Source organism: Schistocerca serialis, chromosome 2, assembly GCF_023864345.2.
Source record: "Schistocerca serialis cubense isolate TAMUIC-IGC-003099 chromosome 2, iqSchSeri2.2, whole genome shotgun sequence".
Lineage (NCBI taxonomy): Eukaryota > Metazoa > Arthropoda > Insecta > Orthoptera > Acrididae > Schistocerca > Schistocerca serialis.
The window spans coordinates 1,018,593,753-1,018,619,851 of record NC_064639.1 but is presented as its reverse complement, the minus strand read 5'-3'; positions in this window follow the sequence as shown (position 1 = coordinate 1,018,619,851).

Genomic DNA, 26,099 nt, shown 5'->3' with positions numbered 1-26,099 from the left:
GAAGCTTGCTTTATACAACTATTTGTATGTTATGTGTCATATAATTTCTTCTTTTATTGATCCCATATTTGAGTATATTCCTTAAGCTAGCCTATTTGTAATGGATTCTGTTTCAAGCATGAGATTTCTCTACTTCTCAGATTCTTTCGTCCTTACTCGCACTGGACATAAGGTGTGATTATCATGCGCAATGTTCTCCCATTTGTTGAGTTGTTAATTTGCATCGAAATTAATATGTCTTACATTTGTTCATCACATACTGTCTACATCCATAGCTCAAATACTTTTCCATAAAACAGACATTGCGTCTCAAAATTACGCCGTTGTTTGGCAAGAGAATTAGGGAATATTGACATTAGTACATGCAAAATCTGAGAGACCAGGTGGACGGGACCAAGACAGCCCTCTGTACAATCGCTTGTTACGAGGTCAGCAACGCTCCTTTCAGCTTCCTATCCCAGTGTAAGGCAGGCAATAACCAAGGCTACAGGTAGATGGAAAATAGAATAGTAGAATAGATAGTATGAGTTGTCTTCATGTAGATCAATGTGCGCTTTTCTTTAAGGAATGGTAATGGTAATGGTAATTCTGGTACGAGTCACTATCTTGTTATTTGTGCGCTTTAGTTGATCCTACTGATCAATCTCTTGGTGAATAAAATTGTTTTCCATTCCAATTAAATATTCAGTGTTAGATTCAATGCCAATTATTAGTTTATTGTGCTGGAGTGATCCGTGTTAGTTACAGATAAATTATCACTACTAGCTACACTCGTTTAATTCATCACCAGACAGATATCTTTGCACCAAATCCTAGTTATCGAAGCACTCCCAGTAAGACAAAAGCGTACGTACACACATGGAATGCTACCAAATCATACTAGAAATGACAACGGTCTGATAGGACATTGTGAACATTATGGCTTTTAATGATGAAGTGATGTTTCACTCAAGAGGACTCTCCCACCTATGAGGAAACCACGTATCACACAGTGACTCGTGTGAAACCAAACGCACAGTGATGTGACAGAAGTTATGGGATACATCCTAACATCGTCTCGGACGCCTTTTTGCCCGGCGTAGTGCAACAATTCGACGTGGCATGGAGTCACCAAGCCATCGAGACTCCCCTGCAGAAATACTGAGCCACTCTACCACTACAGCCGTCCATAATTCCGAAAGTGTTGTCGGTGCAGGATTCTGTGCACGAACTGACCTCTCAATTACGCACCATATATGTTCGGTAGGATAGATATCGGGCGTTCTGGATGGCCATATCATACGCTCGAAATGTCCGGAATGTTCTTCAAACCAATCGCCAACAACTGTGGCCTGGTGGCAAGGCCCGTTGTCGTCCATAAAAATTCTACAGTTGTTTGGGAACATGAAGTCCATGAATGACTGTAGATGATCTCCAAGTAGCCGAACATAACCATTTCATGTCAGTGATCGGTTCAGTGGGACGAGAGGACCATGTCCTTTTCACATAACCAGAACCATTATGAAGCCACCATCAGCTCACACTGTGCCTTGTTGACAACATGGACCCAGGGATTCTTGGGGTCTGCGCCACACTCGAACCCTACCATCAGCTCTTACCAACTGCAGGTGGGATACATCTGACAAGGACGAGGTTTTCTAGTCGTCTCTAGGGTCCAACCAATATGGTCACGAGACCAAGGGCGGCACTGCAGGCGATGTCTTGCTGTTAACAAACTTACTCGCGTCCGTCGTCTTGCTGCCATAGCTTACTAAGCTAAATTTCACTGCACTGTCCTAATGTATATGTTTGTCGTACGTCCGAGATTGATTTCTGCGGCTGCTTGTCTGTTAGCACTGACGACTGTATGCACACGCTGCTGCTCTCGGTCGTTAAGTGAAAGCCGTTGGCCACTGCATTGCCACTGCATTGAATTTCCCAACGTTTTCCGAAAGGGAATGTCCCATGCGTCTGTCTCCAAGTATCATTCCGTGCTCAAGGTCTGTTAATTCCCTTCGTGCGGCCATTATCACGTCGTAAACTTTTCACATGAATTACCTGAGTCCAAAAGACTGTTCCGCCATTGCTCTGCCCTTTTATACCTTGTGTACACGATACACCCGCCATTTATTATGTGCGTATCGCTATCCCATGACTTGTCACCTCGGTATATGGTACAAAGTGACTGACTGCTAATATAATTGGCCTGTACATTTTCAACAAACGCACAACTTAAATCAACTAAACGGCTATATGCACCTCATCCCAAGTCCAGATTGCCTATGAAACGGCTTTCAGTGGCCACATAAACTTTATTATCCGTATTTGATATAATTATCTAATGAATTAAAAAATTTAAAACAGTGACAGTGTACTAGTTGAAAGGCATAAATAACTTTAAAGTTTCATCACGAGACGACATCTATTAAATTAAGTAACTGTACATATGCAGAGGCAGGGTAACTCATCACGCGCGAATTAGCCAGATTATGTTCAACCAATGTTTGAGAGTGAGGGCTCTTTGAAACTTTCAACAAACTTTATTCTCAACTTCAAAACCTGTTAGAAACATTTTCTTTCTGACACTCCCCGCAAAACAACGAAACGTAAAATGTTTAGCGTTTATTAAGTGTCCGCCATCCGTGCAGAAAACTTTAACATTAGGCGCTCTATTTTTATTTATTACTTCCCTAGTACTATCTTTATTCGCAACGTATTTGGCAGTTGGTATCTACTGTAATGTTGGTCTTTCCTATATTAAGTGAAAAATCGTTCTTGTAGTTTGGTATCTTAATGATGTACTCTCTTAGCATTTGTCACTGCCTTAATAACATATATTTGTCCTGCTAGGAAAGAGCCAACATTAACTTAAAATTCAGTGCATAATAATATATCTAGATTTTGTGCTCATCTTTTTATGGTGTCCATGATTAAATCTCGTCGTATTCCGTAGGAGCTGAGCAGAGCGTCTAGGTGCATAAACTGTGTTTTATAGTTACAAAACATGATTTTTGAAATTATAGACTGAGACACGTGTAAAAGACAGTATACCTTTAGCCTTTAAATAAGGTTCAGTTATTCATGATTAACTTAACTATCACTTTGTAATATAAAAATTATTCTTCGTTTAGTGACCAATGAAGTTTTGTTTGACGTCATGTAAATTGAATTTGGAAAATAATGGTATAGAAGTTGTCTTTGTCATTAATACAAAAATAAAAACTTAATTCTGCTTGGCCTAGGTGAATACTCTATTTTTAATATAGATCACTGTACAGTTGAAATCTGTAGCATAGTGATTTTTGTCTCACAACATAATCATACAGAAACACACATAATTATTGTTACGTTCTAGATGAATTAGGAAAGGTATATTTCAGAAATGCACCAGCACATTGCATAATTATGCAAAAAACGTAAATCTTATACTCTACAGCCTAAAATCTGAATAAATATAGAAAAAAATGTAATATCGAAAGCTTCGGTAAATCCAAAAAGCAATCGCAACTCTTGATTTTTTATACCACATTTCCGCTGAATGTACAGATTATATTATTGTAAGAACCATAGTTCAGCAGATACGGCTTCATAGACACTGAGATGCATGCAAACCTAGCCTTTCTTAAAACGGAGCGCAAATTATTTTCGTATAATCAAGCATTAGTAAACGGTTTAAACTACACAATATTTGCCGAAAAGCTCTTACGTGACCATGTAAAGTGGTTCACTTGTTTTAATTTTGACTTTTTAATTAGTCTGTGGTTGATTAAACCGTAACTAATGAAACCAACATTCGATACACTCTAGGTCCTCAACATTCTTCCACTTCCGTAAGTTTACGATCTTTCACTATTTATAAATTCATTGTTCTAAGCCTATACTTTTAGATTTTAACTAGAAGAATATGTAAGTAGGCTGTTTAGGATTTTTTTTATTGGTAACGACACGTAGCGCTCTGTATGAAAATCACTGGCTGTGCTGTGTGCAGTCCGTGGCTGGTTTGCATTGTTGTTGGTTATTGTAGTGTTGGGCAGCTGGATGTTAACAGCGCGTACTGTTGCGCAGTTGGAGGTGAGCCGCCAGCAGTGGTGGATGTGGGGAAGTGAGATGGCGGATTTTTGGGTGCGGATGATCTGGACGTGTGTCCATCATAAGCAGTACATTTGTAAGAATGTATGTCATGAACTGCTATATATATTATGACTTTTGAACACTATTAAGGTAAATACATTGTTTGTTCTCTATCAAAATCTTTCATTTGCCAACTGTGCCTACCAGTAGTTAGTGCCTTCAGTAGTTTGAATCTTTTATTTAGCTGGCAGTAGTGGCGCTCGCTGTATTGCAGTAGTTCGAGTAACGAAGATTTTTGTGAGGTAAGTGATTTGTGAAAGTTATAGATTAATGTTAGTCAGGGCCATTCTTTTGTAGGGATTATTGATAGTCAGATTGTGTTGTGCAAAAAAATATTGTGTGTCAGTTTAGTGTTGATCAGAATAGGTAAAGAGTGAAATGTCTGAGTAAGTTCAATTTTGCTCAGCTGTTTGAAAATCAAATAATGTAAGAGATTTATCAGCACAGTAATTTATTAATTTTTCTAAGGGGACATTTCAAATATTTATGTAATTTTAATCTTTTAAATTTCAGAGCTGCACACTTTGAATACTAATGCGATTTTCAGTATCTTATTTCCACTTTTGTAATCCAGTATTTGAATCCCTTTTTTCGCAGTTTTTTGCATCCTTTCTGGTATCTTAGCAGAATGTTTTTTACATTATTGACTTTTGCAGTTTTAGTCTCTGGCATCCCTATCGCTGTCCTGTCCTCTCCCTCTGCCCCCTTGCCTTATTTGTCTGCTCTTAATACCCCCTGGTTCCATTTTATAATTTCGCTATTTTATCCCGTTTAATTTTACATTCCCAATGTTCTACAGTTTTAGTGTTTCAAAGAGAATTTTTACGTAGCTATACGTTCTATAATTTTAGAATGACATGTCTTATTAAACTCATGACATCGCCCTCCTGCCTGCTTCCTCACCTCCCTCAGCCAAATAGCCCAGCTCTATTTCTCCTCCCCACACCCCTTCCTCCAACATAATACACCTATTTAAAACGCTGATCGCAATTGCAGAACACCGTCCTCTGATATCTGGTTCTGAGTAGACAAGACTGGTTGGTGACGCAACTACTTACGTAAAGTCTACGTTCATTACGGCAAGCTGAAAAAGAGAGAGTGAGGGAGAAGAGATATATGCGTGTGTATGATAAATCCCTTCCCTCAAAAGTATTTCTCTTCATAATACCTCCTCTGTGTTACAAAAGTTGACTGACCTCATTTGTGCTAAGATTGCAGTTCACATGAGGTGCCTATTTGCTTCCTCCGCCCAGAGTGGAATGCATAAGTTCTAATAAACGTTCATGAACGAGCAGTCTTCTATAGTTGTTATCCCCTGCACAGAAAACAGCACGCAGGTCTTGAATCCATAATCTTGGTTCTATAAGAAACTCTTATAGAGGAACTGATGTTTTAGAAATGATTAAATTTCCGATAAGTTTGTTTATAAGCGATGGCACTCGTTTTTTATTGGCAGAACACGAGAAACCGCACAATTACATTCCACTTCAGAAGCACAAATACTTTCCATTCTTCAACAAAATAATTAACTGCGTATTTCTGTAATTACGCTCACACTTTCTCTCCTCTGAGACTTCCCAACTAAGTCTGACAATTACAAATCATACACTTAAAATTAAGTCTTAACTGATACCGAGGCGGACATGTCCGTTCTCCGAGACTGCCGAATGAGCTCTCTGTTGTTACAGCCGAACCACTTCGCCCACCATGCACGTTATGCGCGATTCGAAGATCACTGAAATTCTCCGTCTGCCTTTTCGTTTTGCAGTAGTTTATTATTCTGCTGGTTATTAATACATGTGAGAAAGTGGAGTGATAGCACGATTTTGAGAGATCCTTTAAATATGAAATGCAAATAAATTTGCTGTTTAGTTTCTCAAATATTAATAACAGAAGATTACTATTTTGGCGGGCAACTTCATTTAGGCGGTCTTTCTCACGATGCCCGAACCGAACAAACCATCTGTCGTCGGTACCTCACACTATATTACGTCATCTTGCCACAGCTGCTTTCTTAACTGTTCTAAAAAGAGCTTCTTGTAGCCAAATATAATGGCTGCAAAGCCAGATATATTTCACCATGTGCAATTCTTCTCCGTTCTACTTATTGTAAGATATTAGATAGTACATACTTAGTTTTACTTTGTTTCAGAACTGAAGATGATTCAGAGTGATCAAACCATGTAATCTAATTCATAATGTACAACTCAGATGGAACAATAAATAAGAATTATCTGAAATGTCTATACAGTTGCTGAATCTCTCAATACGTTTTTGTTGACTGTAGTGAAAACCAACATCATTAGGATTTGGTGTTTCCAGTCACAAAGGTTTTAAGTTCTTAACGAAAAATATTTAACACGTTAACTCACTTGTAAAGTAATCAGATTTTTATGTATGAGAATTCGATTCCTTACAGAATCGGAGGGATGCTGGGGGTGGGGGCAGAGAGGAGTGGTTACTGGTTTTATTCTAGTTTTGTGTGTTGATAGCAAGAAATTATTTGCGAATACCCTGATTGGGAAGGAAGTGAGACAGGGTTCTAGTCTATCCCCGATGTTATTCAATCTGTATATTGAGCAAGCAGTAAGGGAAACAAAAGAAAAATTTGGAATAGGCATTAAAATCCATAGAGAACAAATAAAAACGTTGGTGTTCACAGATGACATTGTAATTCTGTCAGAGACAGCAAAGGACTTGGAAGAGCAGTTGAACGGAATGGACAGCGTCATGAAAGGAGGATACAAGATGAACATAAACAAAAGCAAAACGATGATAATGGAATATAGTCAAATTAAATCGGGTGATGCTGAGGGAATTAGATTAGGAAATGAGACGCTTACAGCAGTAAAGGAGTTTTGCTATTTGGGGAGCAAAATAACTGATGATGGTCGAAGTAGAGAGGATATAAAATGTAGACTGGCAATGGCAAGGAAAGCGTTTCTGAAGAAGAGAAATTAGTTAACATCGAGTATAGATTTAAGTGTCAGGAAGTCGTTTCTTAAAGTATTTGTATGGAGTGTAGCCATGTATGGAAGTGAAACATGGACGATAAATAGTTTGGACAAGAAGAGAATAGAAGCTTTCGAAATGTGGTGCTACAGAAGAATGCTGAAGATTAGATGGGTAGACCACATAACTAATGAGGAGGTATTGAATAGAATTGGGGAGAAGAGAAGTTTGTGGCACAACTTGACCAGAAGAAGGGATCGGTTGGTAGGACATGTTCTGACGCATCAAGGGATCACCAATTTAGTATTGGAGGGCAGCGTGGAGGGTAAAAATCGTTGAGGGAGACCAAGAGATGAATACACTAAGAAGATTCAGAAGGATGTAGGTTGCAGTAGGTACTGGGAGATGAAGAAGCTTGCACAGGATAGAGTAGCATCAAACCAGTCTCAGGACTGAAGACCACAACAAATACAACACCTAAGAGTGCAGACACTTATTAGCTTAGGGAAGTATTTGCGTCTCTGTGAAAGAATCTCGTCAGGCGTAACGTTACCGTGGTCCTTGTTTTGTCTACAATAGTGAAGCGTCTCGGACTCAGAACTTGACTCTCGCATCCGAATGGCAGCAGAAAGCCCCGCCGCCGACGCCACTCGACCCCAGCCGCTGCCCGCAGAGCGAGCAGCGGAAATACTGCGTCTCCTCCCGCGGCCGTGACCCGTATAATTGCCAACAAATCCCGCAGACCCGGACGTAATGGCGGCGCGGTTCCCCCGGCCGCCAGCTACAAGTTTCAGATTCCCGGGCGGTCGCTAACCGACATGCCTTCAAATTAGCCTGACTTAAAGACCCAGCTGACGCACCGCCATCTTGCACAAATTTGCGAACAGTGTGCCTCGTTAGGCAGATTCGAAATGTGCGAGGGGAATCAGCGCCGCGCGCTCGGAAACTCGCAGAAATGTCGAACGACTGAGTTCTCTAACTTCAGGGCTGTATCTCACATTCAGTCCGGGGTTCTTTATTGAATGTAGAAAGGCCTCTAGTATTTCCTAGTGGCGTGAATGTCCTGTTTAATTTCTTTAATCTCTCCCTCTTTATACTTCTCTGTATTTACTTCGTGATGCAGGTGGTCGCTTTTTACGCAGTTTTTATTATTCCCATCGGCGAAAACCTTCGTCAATCTTTTATTGTACGGCCATTAGTAGTCTCACTAGTCGGATGCGGCCCTCACATGTGCCAACCTCTTCAACTCGGATTAGCACTTTCACCTAGCATCCTCAGTTCATTTTAGGATGTACTACAATCTCGCCTGACAGAGTTAAAATATAGTAAGTCAATGGGTATTCACAACTGGTGCAGTTATAAGAGTAGAACGACATGAAAAGGAAGCAGTGATTTACAAGGGATTGAGACAGGTTGTAGTCTATCTCCGATGTTGTTGTACCTTCAAAAGAGATTACAATATTAACATAAACAGAAGTAAAACAATGGTAATAGAACGTGGTCGAATTAAGTCAGACAATGCCGAGACATTTAGGTTAGAAAATAATACACTAATAGTATTGGCCGTTTAAGCAGCAAAATAACTGATGCTGATCTAAACAGGGAGGAGACAAAGCACAGAATGGCGATAGCAAGAAAGGTATTTCTTTAAAAAGAAGTCAACACCTATATAAATTTAAGTTGTATATGTTTGACATGGTGTCAGCTGTTGAGGCGATCTGAATTGTTACGTTATTCACAAAAATTCACTTGAAAATCTGTCTGTTGATTACTGGTTCGACAAATCCGAGCTGTCATCATTGGATCTGAAAGTTTAATATGTAAACATTTCAAGTCAAGGTGGCTAATACATATATGATTTCATATAAACACTGTGTACATTATTGAAGCCTTGGAATGTACCTTGTGAGACATTAAAGGGTTTTGTGATCTTTACAAATTTTCACGCCATATTGTGATGTTACGTTAGTTTACAATAAAAAGTGGCAGGGAAAATGAGCATGTAAAACGTAAAATACGACAGCATAAAACACAAGTCATGTTGTGCAAGTGTCATAGCCCACTCGTTCGCTTAACATCACAATGGCGACCGTGCTAGGACGATATTTGCACAGATCAGTCAGTATACAATTGTGTACATTTCGGTGCCCGATATGTACGTGTACTCGCATAAATTTCAAATTACACGCGCCATATGAATTCTTTCTGCACTTCAATCTCATTAAAATTACTTTTAACAGAGTTATGTAACGTTTTTAAACTCCAAATTTGCAATAAGTTATATTTTGAGAGCAAACAGTATCTTTTTTTTTAAATGTAAATTTAAAAATACTGTTCAGATTATTTATCTACACACAGTGTATGCATTGATACAAATTGACAGAAATCGATGGGCATGGTAACTGATGTAAAGTAATGTAAATCACAGCCGCATAGCGGATTGAGTACAAGATATTGTCGATCTCGTGGTATAATTTCGATAAGGTACCTATGTCTAGTCAAGATTACATCCACAACCAAAATCACTGAAATACATGTATACGATATGGCAGTGAATATGATCCTTCTTACGTAATCGTTCTACAACAGACTGTTAGGTCTACATAAAAGTAATCGTCATACCACACAAAATAAATTACGAAAAATCCTATATGCTAATGATGTGGTGCTCGAGGTTTACATGCGGGCATGCTCATTTAAGAAATCTTGGTAAGGGTCGACTGCACTAACACAGTGGATTAAATGCAAGCTATTGTAGAGCTTGTGGCGTTATGAATGTGGAAGTGAACGGTTGATGTCTCAAAAAATTGCGTAAACCTAACGAAGCTAAGGACATCACACACATCCATGCCCGAGGCAGGATTTGAACCTGCGACCGTAGCGGTCGCACGGTTCCAGACTGAAGCGCCTAGAACCGCTCGGCCACAACGGCAAGTGGAGAAACGTAAATGAAATGCAGCTCACACATTAAGCGAATATAAATTTTCAAAATATGATGCTACAGAAGAATGCTGAAGATTAGATGGGTAGATCGCGTAACTAATGAGGTACTCAATTGGAGAAAAAATAAATTTGTATCACAAATTTGACTAAAGGAAGATATCGGTGGATGGGAGCATCCTGAAGCATCAAGGAAAGTTATCGAAGGGTGACGGTTAAATATTGTAGACGGAGGTCAAAGAATGAATACGTCAAAGACGTTGAAGATCAATTCTGTACAAGACAGACTAGCATGGAAACCTAACCAAACCTTCTTCGAGCTGGAGACCACAACAACAGTAACACTGCAATATCTCTTTCCCTATAGTTTTTGACATCTAGGGCTTCCTTTAGTATCATGGAATTTATCCCCCACTGTACTAACGTATGCTCTATCATCCAGTATCTTTTCTAGTTTTTTTCACAAATTCTATTATAAACAGATTCTGCTGATTATCTCATTTCTCAGTTGTCCACTTAACTTTTTAACTTTCCTCCATAGGACTCTTCTCGTAATCCAGTTAACTACGATCTAAATATAAAAAACACGATAAATGACTATATGATCGCCTGCCCGACTTTCTCAGCTTAAACACTTAATTTAAAAACCTGGTTCCAAAAATACTTTACTCTCATTAAATTTCGTGGGAGTGAACTTCTGCTTCCAGCCGTTGATATATCATGCATACTATAGAATGTTTAGTGGCTGTATTTTCTCTTTCATTTGCTGCTAAGCCATATATATTGTAGTTTTGTTGAAATAGTATTTTGTCGTCGAACGATCTCTCCATCTAATACATTTGTTATTCTGCACTTTCATATCGTGTTTTCTTGAACTTTATATTATCCCACTTCATTTTATCTCAGTCTTCCCCGTAGTACCATGGAATATTAACTATGATCTAAATAAAAAAATACAATATATAACTAAGAAAATGGCCTTTTATGATCACCTGTCGGACTATTCCTATGCATAAACAATTTAAAAACTGTGTTTTATCATACAGTTCATAAAAGTCAGTAAACTCATTAAACTTTGTGGGAATGATCTTTTGCTTCCGACCGTTGACTTATCTTGTATACCATTTTGCTCTAAGAGATATTCTTCAGTAAGGTGGGATACAAAATGTAGTGTTTGCTTTTTGTCTTTGCTATGGTGCTAAGCAATATATATTTTCTTTTTGTGTTACATTAATACTTTCGCTCAAATTATCTCTTCACCCAACACGCTTGTTATTCTGTATATTCATATCACCTATGCTTACACATTTTGTTTTGTCGCTTTTCCACAAAGTTCGAATATACATTATTTCCAGAATATATATTATTTCCAGAACTTAATTTTTTATTCTTTTTTTGTTTTAATAGATGTTGCACCTGTTGTAGTTCAAATATTAGATGTTATATTCATACTGCAAAAGAGAAATTATGTTAGCTCTCATTTTAAAAGTAGAAAACAATAAATATTATTATAAGAGACCGAAAAGATGATTGCTTGCAACTGGCCAGAGCATGCTGCCTGTAATAGCATAATTAAAGCTTGCGCCTTTTATTTCCTTGTATTATACATAAGCATCGTATTTAAATGAACTGCATCGCATATGCTCCAGGTACCTGCAAAGCATGGGTCGTTATATCATATATATCTCCATATTTGCCTGCATAAGTTACTGTTGGCGCAGCTATACATAATATCTTTCGACAAATAGCTCCGACATGTCAGTGAACTTGTTATGGGAAAGTATCATATCTCATAGTGTCTCATTCTTAGCACACAGATCAAATGTTTCTACACTAGTTATTAAGTTAAATACATCTAATCAGTACTGAGGATATCCACATCACATGCCGATTGTGTAATTATTGCCACAACACGTTTCGGGACCACATTATCCCATTTTCAGGTTCTACAAACAAGGAAAGCAGATGAAACAATCCTCCTTCCACCGATAGACATATATGGATTACAGACGTCCTGAATTAAAACCTACCGTAAAAAAATTTTATGCCATTACGCGTCACAACTTACAAACAAGCAGTACACTTGCAATCTCAACTCAAACCGTAAAACATAAAACGCCAGAAGCCGGTGCATCCACCGTTCCCTAGGTACAGTTGCAAAGTGAAGACCCCTACCATCACATACTAACGATGATGCTTACTTCAAGCCTAATGCTCCACACCAACGACACTATTGTCTGTCATGAGATCTTTTCGAAATGCCTGCATGGTACTGGCCCATTCTAACGTTAAATTAACTCTGCACTACAATCTAAACGACTTCCATCCTTTCATTTAAAACCCCGAAGCACTCCCCTTTCAGGCACAATAAATCTTTATCTTCTGTAAATTTGATAGCAGCCACTCTTTTTCTTCGAAGTGCAACACCATCATGCTTTCCGATGCATCCCCCAAAAAATGCTGTTCGTTCTTGAGATGCATTACTACAGCTGACTAGCCATTCTCTCTGTTGTTATGCTCCTTATATCTAAATTTAAAATTCCGTCTCATCTGCGCAACGTATCTCGCGATTTCCTATTCCATTTCTCACGTATGTCCGTCTTATGCTGCAGCCTCTGTCCTAATTTGTTGTCTACCTTGAAAGCACTTTGTAACTTCCCAACAAACAAATAAATTCAGTAACCTGGTAATAATACAATGTAACTAACCTCTTAATTAAATTGTCGCTCACTTATAACTTTTTCAATAATTCACTGTGAATTTAACCTGGTAAATTTTGGACGTCAGCAGTGCTGCGTCATGGCCCTGAAAGATCATTCAGAATAAAAAAAAGAAAAAGTCATACCTCAATGAAGTCGCCGGATAACGCATATATATCTGTTCTTACAATAAAATTTTTCTGGCCCAGCTCAGTGCAATGCTGGCCGATAGATTTGTCATGTATAAAAGGAAACAACTGATTTTTCTTTAGAATAATCGGGATGACCATGGATTGGAGAAATTAGTAAATTCTTTAAATTGCGATGAATGATTATCAAAAGTCAATTTTTTTATAAGAAAGATTATTATTAGGAGATTTTTAAAACATTTACATGGTGCTTGAGATAACAATACTACATATGCGCGAGTCTGCTTTTTACCTTATACAATAATGCTCAGGCTCCGGCATCGCTGCACCACAACCGGTCCAGCCAACATGATACACCAGACCAGACTGCTCGCTAGCTACAACTTACTGCTAGAGCTACACAGTTCCTACTGCAGTCAACACTGCTCTCTGGTCTGAGATTCTCTTATACCTTACATATCGCAGGCAGCACGTGAGCAATACATCGAAATTACATCTGCTTGGACCTCTTACATAACCCTCCACTAGGGGGAGGGGCAAAAATTTGGCAGCGATGGTGAGTCAATTGGACTTGCCATGAGCAACAAATTTTTCTAAAATCTATTTAGTTACTAAGTCTACAGTCACAGAGAATATACATTATTGATAAGTGCAGAACATATTAAGTAATGAAATAGAGTGCACGTGCACTGAGTACAGAATATATCAGGAAATGACAAAATGTATACGCAATAAGTACAAAAGATATTAACAAATGACAAAGTGCACACGCACTGTATAAGTCTTTAGCATTTTACAAGAACTAATTACCCTAAAAATGAAGTAAAGTGCACACGCACTGTAGAAGTCTTAAGTATTTTTACATAACATATCATGGAGTAAAATAAAGTGCACACGCACTGTAGAAGTCTTTAGCATTTTTACATAACATATCATGGAGTGAAATAAAGTGCATACGCACTGTAGAAGTCTTGAGCATTTTACAAGAATTTAAATGCACTGTATAAGTCTTTACCATTTTACAAGAACTAGGAAAGGAATGGGAAGGATTGCATCATGGTTGTAGCAAAATAGGTTGCATGTAGCTGCACTGAAAGTCCATATCTTTCTACAGAAGCACAACACCAAGTGAGACAATCTGAAGTTCTCTTCCCTGAAGTATTTATCAGTGTAGCCAAGACACTAAAATGTTGTATTAATATTCAATGTTATCATTTTGGTAGTACATTAGGTACACCAAACAGTAGGACCTTAATAACATGTCCATCGTTCAAGGTGGTGGACAGCATGATGTGTCATCACCACATTCTTGTAGAATCCATACTCTTTCACCAATGTAGATTTAGTGCAAAAACCAAATATAGTGTTCCATGATCATGAGGATGGACAGGACAAATGGATATTGCAGTAATTTCTGGTAATTAGGTCAGAAGGTGAAGAACATTAAGTCTTATGCTAGTCATCATTTAGAATTACACTAGTCTATCAACCGATTTGAGTAATTATTAGCACTGATTGCCTAGTTATTAAACATTTCTGTACTATGTATGGAGTATTACAGAACATTATTCATAAGTCATCTGATATAATAATTATTGGCACTCATTGGCCAGTTACAAAGCATTGGTTTATGCATTATTCAGAAGTCATCATTCAAAATGAGTTAATTATTGGCATAGCATTTATACATAATTCATCTAATTATAGTAATCATTGGCATTCATTGGCCAGTTAGTAAACATGTAGCAAGTATTGAATATTACAAAACACTATTCATAACTCGTCTGATTGCGGTAATTATTGGCACTCATGTGCCAGTAACAAAGTATTCATATAGTTTTACAAAACATTATTCAGTATTATTCAGAAGTCATCATTCAAAACAAGAGTTAATTATTGGCATAGCATTTATAGAGTATAACAAAAATATTATTTATAGAAATTATTGGCATAGCATTTATGCATTATTACAAAACATCATTCAGTATTACTCAGAGCTCATCATTCAAGTGACATAGGACATATTTAAAATGTAACACACTGTAACTATTACTCAATGTCTGTGGTCCAATAATACATAGATATAATCGATTCAATACATCTGAGAAATTTGCATTATATTTAGAACTAGAAATATATCTTAAACTGGTAGCATTATTTGGTTGTATACTAGTAATAGTTGGGACTGATAATAAAAATTTGTATTTTTTTTTTTTTTGCTAGCAATTCATTGCGTTGGGATCGATAATTAATTGCTGGGGCATGAAAATATTTGCTTTTGACTTATTGCTGGAAATAAGGATTAATAACGTCATTCGTCATGAGTCAGCTGTAGCAAGGTCATCAAACAAGTAGAGTATATGTGATCACATTCATGAATGACACACAACTGGGTAAAGAAAATGCAAGTACTAGAACAGGTTTAATAACTAACAGCTTATAGCATATTAATATCATGAAAAGCTTCTCCTGGAAAAAAATACAAAATGGATTATTGAGCTGAAAGAAAAAATGTATATTATGCTGAAAAGTAGTGAACTTCGAATTAACAGGTAATGAAACGTGTACTCAATATGTATGTACTGAAGCTGTCTTTCCCAAAACATTCAATCATTATACTATGTGACATAAGACATACTATCAAAAGGAAATGCAACAAATACTTAAATAACTACATAGCATCTCTTAACTAATAGTAAATATACAAACTTCATTATTATTTTCATCTGAAAGGAAAAACTTCATTATTCATATTATAATAACTTCACCATTATCATCATCTGCAAAGAAAAACTTCATTATTCTTATCACCATAACTTCATCACTCTCATCACCTGCAAAGAAAAACCTCATTATTCATATTAGCATATTCTCCATATAATTATTCATCATCATTTATTATCATCTGCAAAAAAGGACACTTCATTATTCATTATTCATATTACCATTTACTTCATACAACTATTCATACTATAGAGTTTCTTATTTCTAGCATATTTCATCACTAAAATTAACATATGTAGTTCTGTCTGACAGCCTGCATCAATCGCCTCATATTCTGAAAGATAAATAATTAGTCAAGACTGCTATCATACAATGTGTATAGTATATTCTGGTTAATGCTTGTTAATTCTAATCCATTTACTCTTCATGACAAGATATTGCATTTTCTTTCCTTCATTCCGAAGGTGAAATTCCCATTTCATAGTAATCCACTGTGGTTTGTTTAATTTATTTCTTTTACACATTATTGCTGTCTGAAAATGATGAATAAGGATTAATATCTTGCATTTAAATCATATACTCATTAAATAAAAACTTGTTTCTAGTGATACAACTAAGCATACAGTATAGCATGACAGAAAACGTATTAGGTCAAAAACATAGACAGTTTTCAAGTGCAAAAAATGTACACACAGTATCATATTGCAGTGGCAAAAAGTGTAGAATAGTCAAGATATTGAGATATCATAAGAAAAAAATCTCGAAGTCAACTGGTATTTGTTGTATCTTAAAGATTTCATAGTGCATACAGACAAAAATTCTACTTTCGATAGGAAAACAATCATACATACACAAAAAATGGAAAATGTGTACGATCTGATATATAACGACAAGAAAAGCGACCTGCTAACCTTACCTTGCCGGGCACTTGCCGGGCACTTGCCAGGAAAAAATATGATAATCATCAGTAAGTGTTCATATAAATATAATTGCATAAGTGGTCATATAAAATTCAGGAAATGGCATTACAGTGTGATAAATCGTAAAGTATGTTCATTCAATAAAGGGTTTAATATTGGAGACATGGTGATTGCCTTTGATTTTTCTGGTTCTCAAAGTTTCGACATGTACTACATTGGGGTCAGGAATGCTGCGAATTCGATATGGACCTGCGTATAGAAGCTCAAATTTACTGCATCTGCTCTTTCCTCTATTGGATAAATAGTGTGTACGTACTAATATCTTCTGTCCAACGTGAAAGTCACGGCATGTACAAACCTGTTTTTGCTGTCTTCTCCGGCGCTCTGCGGCACGTTTAATGTTGTTGAGCGCAATATCAATTATTTCATGGTGGGGTAGTCGACGAGATGTAGGGAAAGATACTAGTTCTTTAATTTTGTTGGGTGGTTCAACATTTTTCAATATAACAGTCGGAGATAGCATAGTAGATTCATTTGGTATGGAGTTAGTTACATCCTGGAATGAGAGTATGTGTGTATCCCAATCAATATGTTTTTTATGGCAGTATATTCTACATAGTTTACCAATTTCATTCATTGGTCGTTCACAAGGGTTCGAACAAGCGTGATACCTGGATATATAGATCGGAGAAATGTTCCTTGTTCGTAACATTCGTGTCCATATAGCAGATCGAAACTGTGGTGCATTGTCGAAAATTACTTTCTGTGCATGCCCTACATGAAATAAAAAATGTTTTACAAATGCATTCGAAATGGATTTAGCAGTAGCTTTGCGTAACGGAGTGAAGGTTACAAATTTCGAAGTAAGTTCAACAGTGACAAAGATGTAGCAAAAACCTCTATTAGATCTGGGAATCGGACCAAAAATGTCTACAGCGGCCATGTGTCTCAATTTAACGGGTACAATGGGGTGTAACGGAGGAATATGTGAAGTAGTGTCTGATTTTGCTTTCTGGCAGATTTTACATGACGCTAAAACTCGTCGAATACGTTTCTCCATGTTGGCAAAATAACAGTTTTGTCTCAGTATAAGAAAACATTTTCTGGCTCCGTAATGTGCGTAACTTAAATGAGTATACCAAATCAATTTGTTAACAAGCTCGTCAGGAATACATAATAACCAATTGTTGCTGTCAGGGTGAGAGCGGCGAAACTGAATGTTATTGCGTACAGTGTAATGGTTTCTGGTGGTAACATTATTCCTATCTTGCCAAAGGCGTTTAATTTCTTTCCATACGTTGCCTTTGCTCTGCTCTTGTGCTATGTCTCGTAATGATGCCGAAATAAAATTTTCGAATGCGATTTGCTGAATATACATGACGCTAGAATTCGCCTGGCAGAAGTTGGTTGCGATGTCTTGCTGATTGTTGCTGAGAGAACGGGATAGTGCATCTGCTACAACATTTTGTTTACCGGGAATGTGAACAATTGTAAAATTAAATTCCTGTAAATAAATTTTCCATCTGATTAATATGTTATGTGTAAATTTTGCTGAAAGTAAAAACTGGATAGCTCTATGACCTGTGTAAACGGTCGTACGTCTTCCCTACAGAAAATGCCTAAATCTCGTAAATGCCCACACAACACTTAATGTTTCAAGTTCTGTAACAGAATAATTGCGTTCAGCATGTGACAGAATGCGACTCGCAAAGGCGATGTTTTTAATTACTGTAGTACCGTCTTCTTCAATTTCCTGAAAAATGTGTACGCCTAAAGCGGTGTTAGAACTGTCGGTGGCAATGGAAAAATTTCTAGTTAGATCTGGGTGTGATAAAAGGTGCATTCAGCAAAGCATGTTTCAGATTAGCAAATTCAGACTGTTCTTGGATATCCCACGACCAAATAGTGTTTTTACCCGTCAACTGGAATAATCTAGGGGTGTCTAAAGCAGAGTAATGAATAAATTTACGAAAAAAGTTAATTAATCCCAGAAAGCTGCGTAGTTATGTCGTCAAAAGTAGTAACATTTTCGTGAACAAGATTCTGTGTGTCAAAAATATGGCTTACGCTGCTGGTAGATGCAATCTGTACTGTACCGAGTTAAATTCTTTCTGACGTGCTGTTATTTACGGGAGGATGCTGTGGCATCTCGACTACTTGTACTGTTCTGTTATTTCGTCCTGACGTATTACGTTCGGGATGATATCTACTGTCCGGTTCATTCACGATAATCTGCTGCTGCGGATGATTCTGCTGCTGGTAAGACCGACTGTTACGCTGAAAACTATGCTCATTACATTTACGTCTGTCATAATAATCATTGCTATACGGCGCGTTGCGATACGAGTTGAAATGATGTATCTTTTGTACGTAGTGATTTCCTTGTTGTGGTGCGTTACTATTTGGTGGAGCCAACGTTATACGTGTAGGCGGCGAAACATTAAAGCTTGGTTGACCTTGCACATTACATTGTTGGTTAGGTATGCTATAAGGCTGGTTTTGATGCTGTTGCGGGGAGAACCCTCTATTGTTGCCAAAATGCATATGTGATAGCTGAAAATTTTGTACATACAGATGATTACACTTCTGTCTTTCATTAAAAATAGGCTGGTAGTTCTGGAGTGTCTAATGAAAATTGTCACTTTCGGTAAAACTTGTCATATCCGGTTTTCTTTGCTTATTCTTAATCCTAGATAGATCGATAGTTGAAGAGCTGTTTTGATATAAAGGATAGCAGAAGAGAAGGCAGCAGTGCAGAAAACTAAAGATGAAATAGCACTACTACGGCTCGGGGCCCTGTGCACGCTATGGCACATATTCATCGAAGTGTAATGAATCCCCTGAGGTCTCTTACGCGCTGCAAATAAATTTAATTTCCGAGTTACAGGCAATGCCGGTGAAAATTCAAAAGCAAGTTGTTGTGTCCAGTCCAAAGGGTATATTTGTGTTCTGTCATTTTTAAATATCTTAAATTTTTTTACAAATAAAAATTGCTTATAATCAGAGTTATCGTCTCTACATGTCTGAGCAGGTTCAGGATTGTATGATAATTTGTTTGTCTGTGATTGTTCGGAATCAAAGTCACGTACATTCTGTAAATTACCTAAATTGTACTGGCTGTGTGCGTGTGACAAATGTTCAAGATGTGGCATATTCTGTGACGTGTTAGAGGCTGAAGCATTTTTCAATTCTGTCACTTTAAAACGTCCGTCAATTTGGCTATTCTGTTGTTCAAATTTCTTATCGACTTTCGCATCCAGAGTGTGTGAAAGTTCTGCTGACATTAATTTAAACTCGTCGCGTAACTGTGTTGCGTATTCAGAACATTGTTTAGCGACTGCACTAATTTCATCTCTAAGTAATTTAGTTGTGGCTGCATGTGTATTACTTAATTCTTGTGCCACAGATCTAATTTCTTCACTACTGCTCCTAGCACAAGCCTTAATTTCCTCATGTAATTGTTCTTTAGTATCATGACATTGCACGGCAATGGCTGTAATCTAGTCACTAATCTGTTTGAAATTGTTATCTTGTTTTTCATTCAACTGTTTGGAATTGTTGTCTAGTTTTTCATTAAGTTGTTTGTAATTGTTGTCTAGTTTTTCATTCGACTGTTTAGATTTGTTGTCTAGTTTTTCATTTAGTTGTATGTTCGATTGATTAATTCGTTAGAAATTGTCGTCTTGTTCTTCCTTGAATTGTAGTAATAATGCTACAACTTGATCCATGCCAAAATTAGCGACTCTATTTTCTGTGCTGTGTGATGGTGTATCTGCATTTGTTATGTTTTGTGTAACCATTTGGTCATTCTCTGATTCTTGAAAAGGTTTGCCAATGGGATGTACGCTGTTGGTCACTACAGCGGAATCAATTAAATCTAACGTACTTTGAGTACATTGTTCATCTTTGTTAGAAATATTTATCTGTTCACTGCGTAAATTTTGCAAGTCACGTGTGCCAAACTGGGCAGCGTTCATTGTAACAGAACGTGCCGCGTCATCAGTTGTTAAATTTACTGTGGACATAATTGAATTTGTTCGCCCATCATTAGGATTTAACTCAATACTAGTGATCGGCAGCCACTGATTATCTGTAATTAGACGATTATCACTATTACACTGTGTGTTGCAAGTATTATCGGTCAAGTTATTCGAGTCGGCTATTTCACTCATTGTACATCGCGATGTACTGTTAACAGTTTTTCGTGGCATTTTTCACAAATCAAAATTAAGCACAAAATGAAACAAAGGCGAAGCAAAACTGGAACAAACACAATTACAACAAAGAGCAATAAATTGCAGATGATCTATGAAAGAAAGAGTGAAAAATTAGTAAATGCTTTGCGCCAGATGCAAACTACATTTAAGTAAATAAGAGCAGGTATATAACTGACTACTTCTCAGAAATTCACAAAGAAATACAATCCTGGACGGTTGTCGCCAAGTGTAACTTCCCAACAAAAAAATAAAATCAGTAACCTGGTAATAATATAATGTAAATAACCTCTAAATTAAATTGTCGCTCACTTATAACTTATTCAATAATTCACTGTGAATTTAACCTGGTAAATTTTGGACGTCAGCAGTGCTGCGTCATGGCCCTGAAAGATCATTCTGAATAAAAAAAAGAAAAAGTCTTACCTCAATGAAGTCGCCGGATAACGCATATATATCTGTTCTTACAATAAAATTTTTCTGGCCCAGCTAAGTGCAATCCTGGCCGATAGATTTGTCATGTATAAAAGGAAACAACTGATTTTTCTTTAGAATAATCGGGATGACCATGGATTGGAGAAATTAGTAAATTCTTTAAATTGCGATGAATGATTATCAAAAGTTAATTTTTTTATAAGAAAGATTATTATTAGGAGATTTTTAAAACATTTACATGGTACTTGAGATAACAATACTACACATGCGCGAGGTTGCTTTTTACCTTATACAATAATGCTCAGGCTCCGGCATCGCTGCACCACGACCAGTCCAGCCAACGTGATACACAGATCAGACTGCTCGCTAGCAACGACTTACTGCTACAGCTACACAGTTCCTACTGCAGTCAACACCGCTCTCTCGTCTGAGATTCTCTTATACCTTACATATCGCAGGCAGCGCGTGAGCAAATCATCGAAATTACATCTGCTCAAACCGGTTACAACTTCTAACCCATTTCTTATTAAACAACTTCGCTAATCTATGTGAAACGGTTCCAATCTATATTAGCCTGCTTTTTTTTATTTTGTTTTGTGTTGGCGATCCACTGTCCTCGTAATACTTAGGGGCATGACTGTAAATAATCTCCAATTAAATATTTTCACTTTTACCTGATATCGCAGCAAAACTGGCAGTCAAGTCACTCATATTGGTGCCAACAGAGCTCAGACACCTTTGGTTGAGAATCATGATGACTTTGGTTAGAACTGTTAGATAATAATAATATAAAGTATTAATATAGTTAACTGAAATTTTTTTCAGAAAGTGGAAGTCTTCAAGTTTAACATATTCTTTATGTACTTATATGTTAGGCATTCTAAGCATTTGATGCAGTTAATGTATAATGTTGATCTAGAAACAGATCATCACAATTGAACGCAGCTGATATACTTAATTTCATTCATTAACCTGAGAATGGTCTGTTCGACCGAAACGTCTGATAATATAAGCGTAACCGATTAACATTGAAAACTCAAGCGTTATCGAAAGGAATTTTATTTACCAGTAGGTTAATCAGTAAGACCCACTAACAACTCACAAAAGATAAAATCATGACTAGCAAGAGAATAAATTAACTATTCTTTAATTAAAACTGGATAGCGATTACGTCTTCATAAAGACAACCCACACCATCTGTTCTGCTGAACAATCACTTTGATGTAAAGACGTAACAAGAAATCAGGTGACTTCTGTTGATAACGTCTTTTTCTTTGCAAAAAGAAGTTTATATTCTTCCGTCAGCCGGCCTTTAATCTGTGTAAATAAATGAACCCAGTAATGAACACATGATGTAAAAAACCATATCATGCTTCTTGCAATATTGCTCGCATTACTGATTTTCCTTCTTCATCTACTTTACTTTTCTAATGTTTACATTATTACAAAAATCCCCTTACTTTCTGAGCACCGCTGTTCCTAACCACATCTGAAACAACCTAACGGCCTTTTAGAGTTAGATGACAATTTCGCGCTACCTTTCATCTCATTCGTAGCCAGTTACTTTACATCGTAACGAAAAGCTGACGGAAAAGTGATTCAGTAGTAAGTATTGCAAGAAGTGATCGTCCCATGGGCTATCTGAGAACGTGGTTTCTGAGGTTTTACATCTTTTAATCTGCATATTCATGTTCTGCATTCTCTAGCTCAAACAATTTTTTCATCTTCACACAGAATATCAGTTATCACAAAAACGATCGAAGCTGCAGAAAAAGACGCACATGATGAACAAGTGCAAAATATATTGGTTTCGACGTAGATTAGCAATATCGAAGAGAGGTAAAATACGAGTGTATTATTATCACTCTGCAGATTTACACTCAAACTGAGCTAAGAGAACCCATGTTCACCATATCTCACATGTAGTACACCCCAGGAGACAAGCACTCGGCAACAATGGAAATTCATGCTTTAAACATAACCGACAAACTTTGCTTTTGTTTAAGGAATGTATTCAGAAATGTAATAAATAACACAAGGGACGATGAGACATAGTATTAAGGTACTTTAACTCAATAAAACAAGTATCCAAGGCTCCGTTGTCTGACACATACATGGGCCATACAATATTTTCACTTTCTTAGATAACCAAACAACCAAAATTCCTACGCTGTACGAAAGAACAGACGTCGTTAATCACGGCCTGACAAGACAACGGACTTAGTGGTAGCGATACGCCATGTGATACTCGAAATCTCACATTTACAAAGACAAATTACTCTCCGAATTGTTAAGAGCCTAATGTTAAAGTTTTGTGTTGTGAGCCAATTTATTTAATAGCTTGAATAACATATAAATATCTCTATCTTATGAGACATATGCTGTTTTAAGTTCTTTGCCGCAACGGAAGTGTTTATTATCGTTATTAACCGTTAATTGCATACTTTTTATAAACCGGTGTTTTTAAACGAAGAAAAACTTGTGTTATTCCCAAATAATCAAACAGGTTATTGCCGAGGTACAGTTAGTAAGTGTTGTACATAAATTAAGTTTAAATTTTGAAATTAGCTTTTGCTGCGTTCGTACATCGGAGTAACTTTTGGAGAGAGTTTGTGAATTTTGAGTATGGATTCGACAAGACTAATAAGTATTGGTTTACTGGAAGGGCAGACAGACTGAAATATTGGAATAAAAATTAAATGTCTGTCTATGTGCTATTCCTGGAAAGGTTGACGACATTGAAGGTAGGTTATTTAAAGCAGTAGAATCTGCGGAACATGCTATTGCTCAAGTAAAAGATACATATAAGAATGCATTAAATAATTATCTTACAGCTGAGAGAAATGTTTTCATTTTACTGTTTACGAATATGAGGGGAAACAATGCAGAAAATAACACATATTAATATATCTCGAGAACTATGGCCAGAATTGCATAAATTATTAGATGATTTTTCCCTATTTTTTGGATTTGTGAAACAATATAATTATGATGTAGCAACTCATAAGTAAAGTTAAAAAATGTACGTAATGTTTTTGAAGCACGATACGACCAAAAATGTAGAAAATAATCCACAATTATCTGATTTATTTTTAATTTGTAATGTTTTGCGCACACTACCACGTGAGTAAGTTTCATTCAAATCAAGTAGTATGCTTATGTCAAAAAGTGATAGCAACGTTGATAAATTGAGAACTTAACTTTGTGCATAAGAGAAAGCTTTGTCGAGCAGAGAAGGAGATTCTACATCTCAAGAGCCACTTATATGTAACTCATTGAAACAACTCTCTAAACAAGCACAGTGGTAAAAGAAAACTGTTTGTCAGTACTGTAAGAAGGCAAATCACAAGATCAAGAAATGTAGAAAGTGGATTGTGGATGGTCGACCACAAAATCCGCAGGAAAGTATTGTGTCGGAAGCTGCTGGAAGTCCAAATACGAACATGGTTCTCTTCTCTGCAACTTCTACTTCTGTCTTGTCATCTGAGAATGATACTGGTAGCTGGTTTGCAGACAATGGTGCAAAATGTCATATCACCAATACTGAAAAAAATTTTCAAGACATTTGAACCATTTTCTACAACACATACAGTTATTTCAGCGGATGACGACACTGTTGAGGCTGTTGGCAAAGGTATTATAGAAATGGAAGCAGCAGTAAATACATCACTTTGAGTGATGTGTGAACCAAAAGTTAAAAAGAATCTATTTTCTGTCTTGGCGGCACTAGATACAGATCCAAAAAGCACATTTTTATCCACAACAGAGAGGTGTTATTTTAAAATTGGTGAAGTCACAAAAGTAGTAGACAGTCTTGATCGTTATGAGGACTACTTCAGTCAATGATGAGAAGATTATGCCTCCTACTCTTGCTGAAGTGAATGAAATCAGTTGAGAAAACTTACTACAACTGTACCATGAGAGGGCTGGAAATTAATACAAGTGACATGTCAATCTGTTAATGTCAAAGATCTTAGGCATAAGTGAGGGACTGAGCTCTGAGCTCTGTGAAGGCTGTATTTATAGCACAGAACATCGGCTTCTATTTGGCACCCGGAAGACAGCTTCTGAAACGGGAGAGCTGATTCGTATGGATGTCTGTGGTCCTTTACAAAGGTTTAACACTGGCTACCGCTACGTTGTTATAGTCAAATATGATTACAGTAAATTTCGAGATGTTTATTTTCTAATCAACCAAGACAATTTCTAACGGAAACAAAGACTGTTGGGCATATATTTATAAACGCCTTAACTGATAATGGAAGAGAGTTCAACAGTAAACAGAGGAGGATGGTTCTACCAAAGGAGGGCATAGCCCAACGTGTCACTATGCCATACATTCCACAGGAAATGGTTGCATTAAAAGAGAAAATCGTACTCTTGTTGAAACAGGTAGGGCTATAATGCATGCTCACAGAAAAATTCCTCAACCATTGTTGGAGGACATGATAAATTCTGCAAAATACATTCATAATCGATCGGGACCTTCCAGTATTCTAAGGGCGTCTCTATAGAATGAGAGTCTTATTGGATATGAGCATAATGATCGTTATCGGATATGTTGTGAAGAAAATTGTCAGCTAATGAGATCATGTGATGTTATTTTAGAAGGTAAAATTATGCAAAGAGCGTGTCCAGTAATGCCTGTGGATCCTGATCTCCCTCATCGGAAGCCTCAATAGCAGTCAGAAGAAATTGAGAGCATAGTGAAATTTGGTTTCCCGAGAGGAAATGAGTTCTGTTGTTGCAGTGATTTGCAGAAACTGAAGAGAACAGTCTGACGATGAAAGTATTGGGCCACAACTGTGTGAACCTTTAACGCTGAAACATCCTAGAAGGCTTCAAGATTACTTAGGCCTGATGCAGATAATGATCTTTGAGGAATAAGAATTTTATTGTGACGGCATGAATTCGAGTCAGCGAGACTACTCGAATGCAGCAATGGATCAAGAAAAG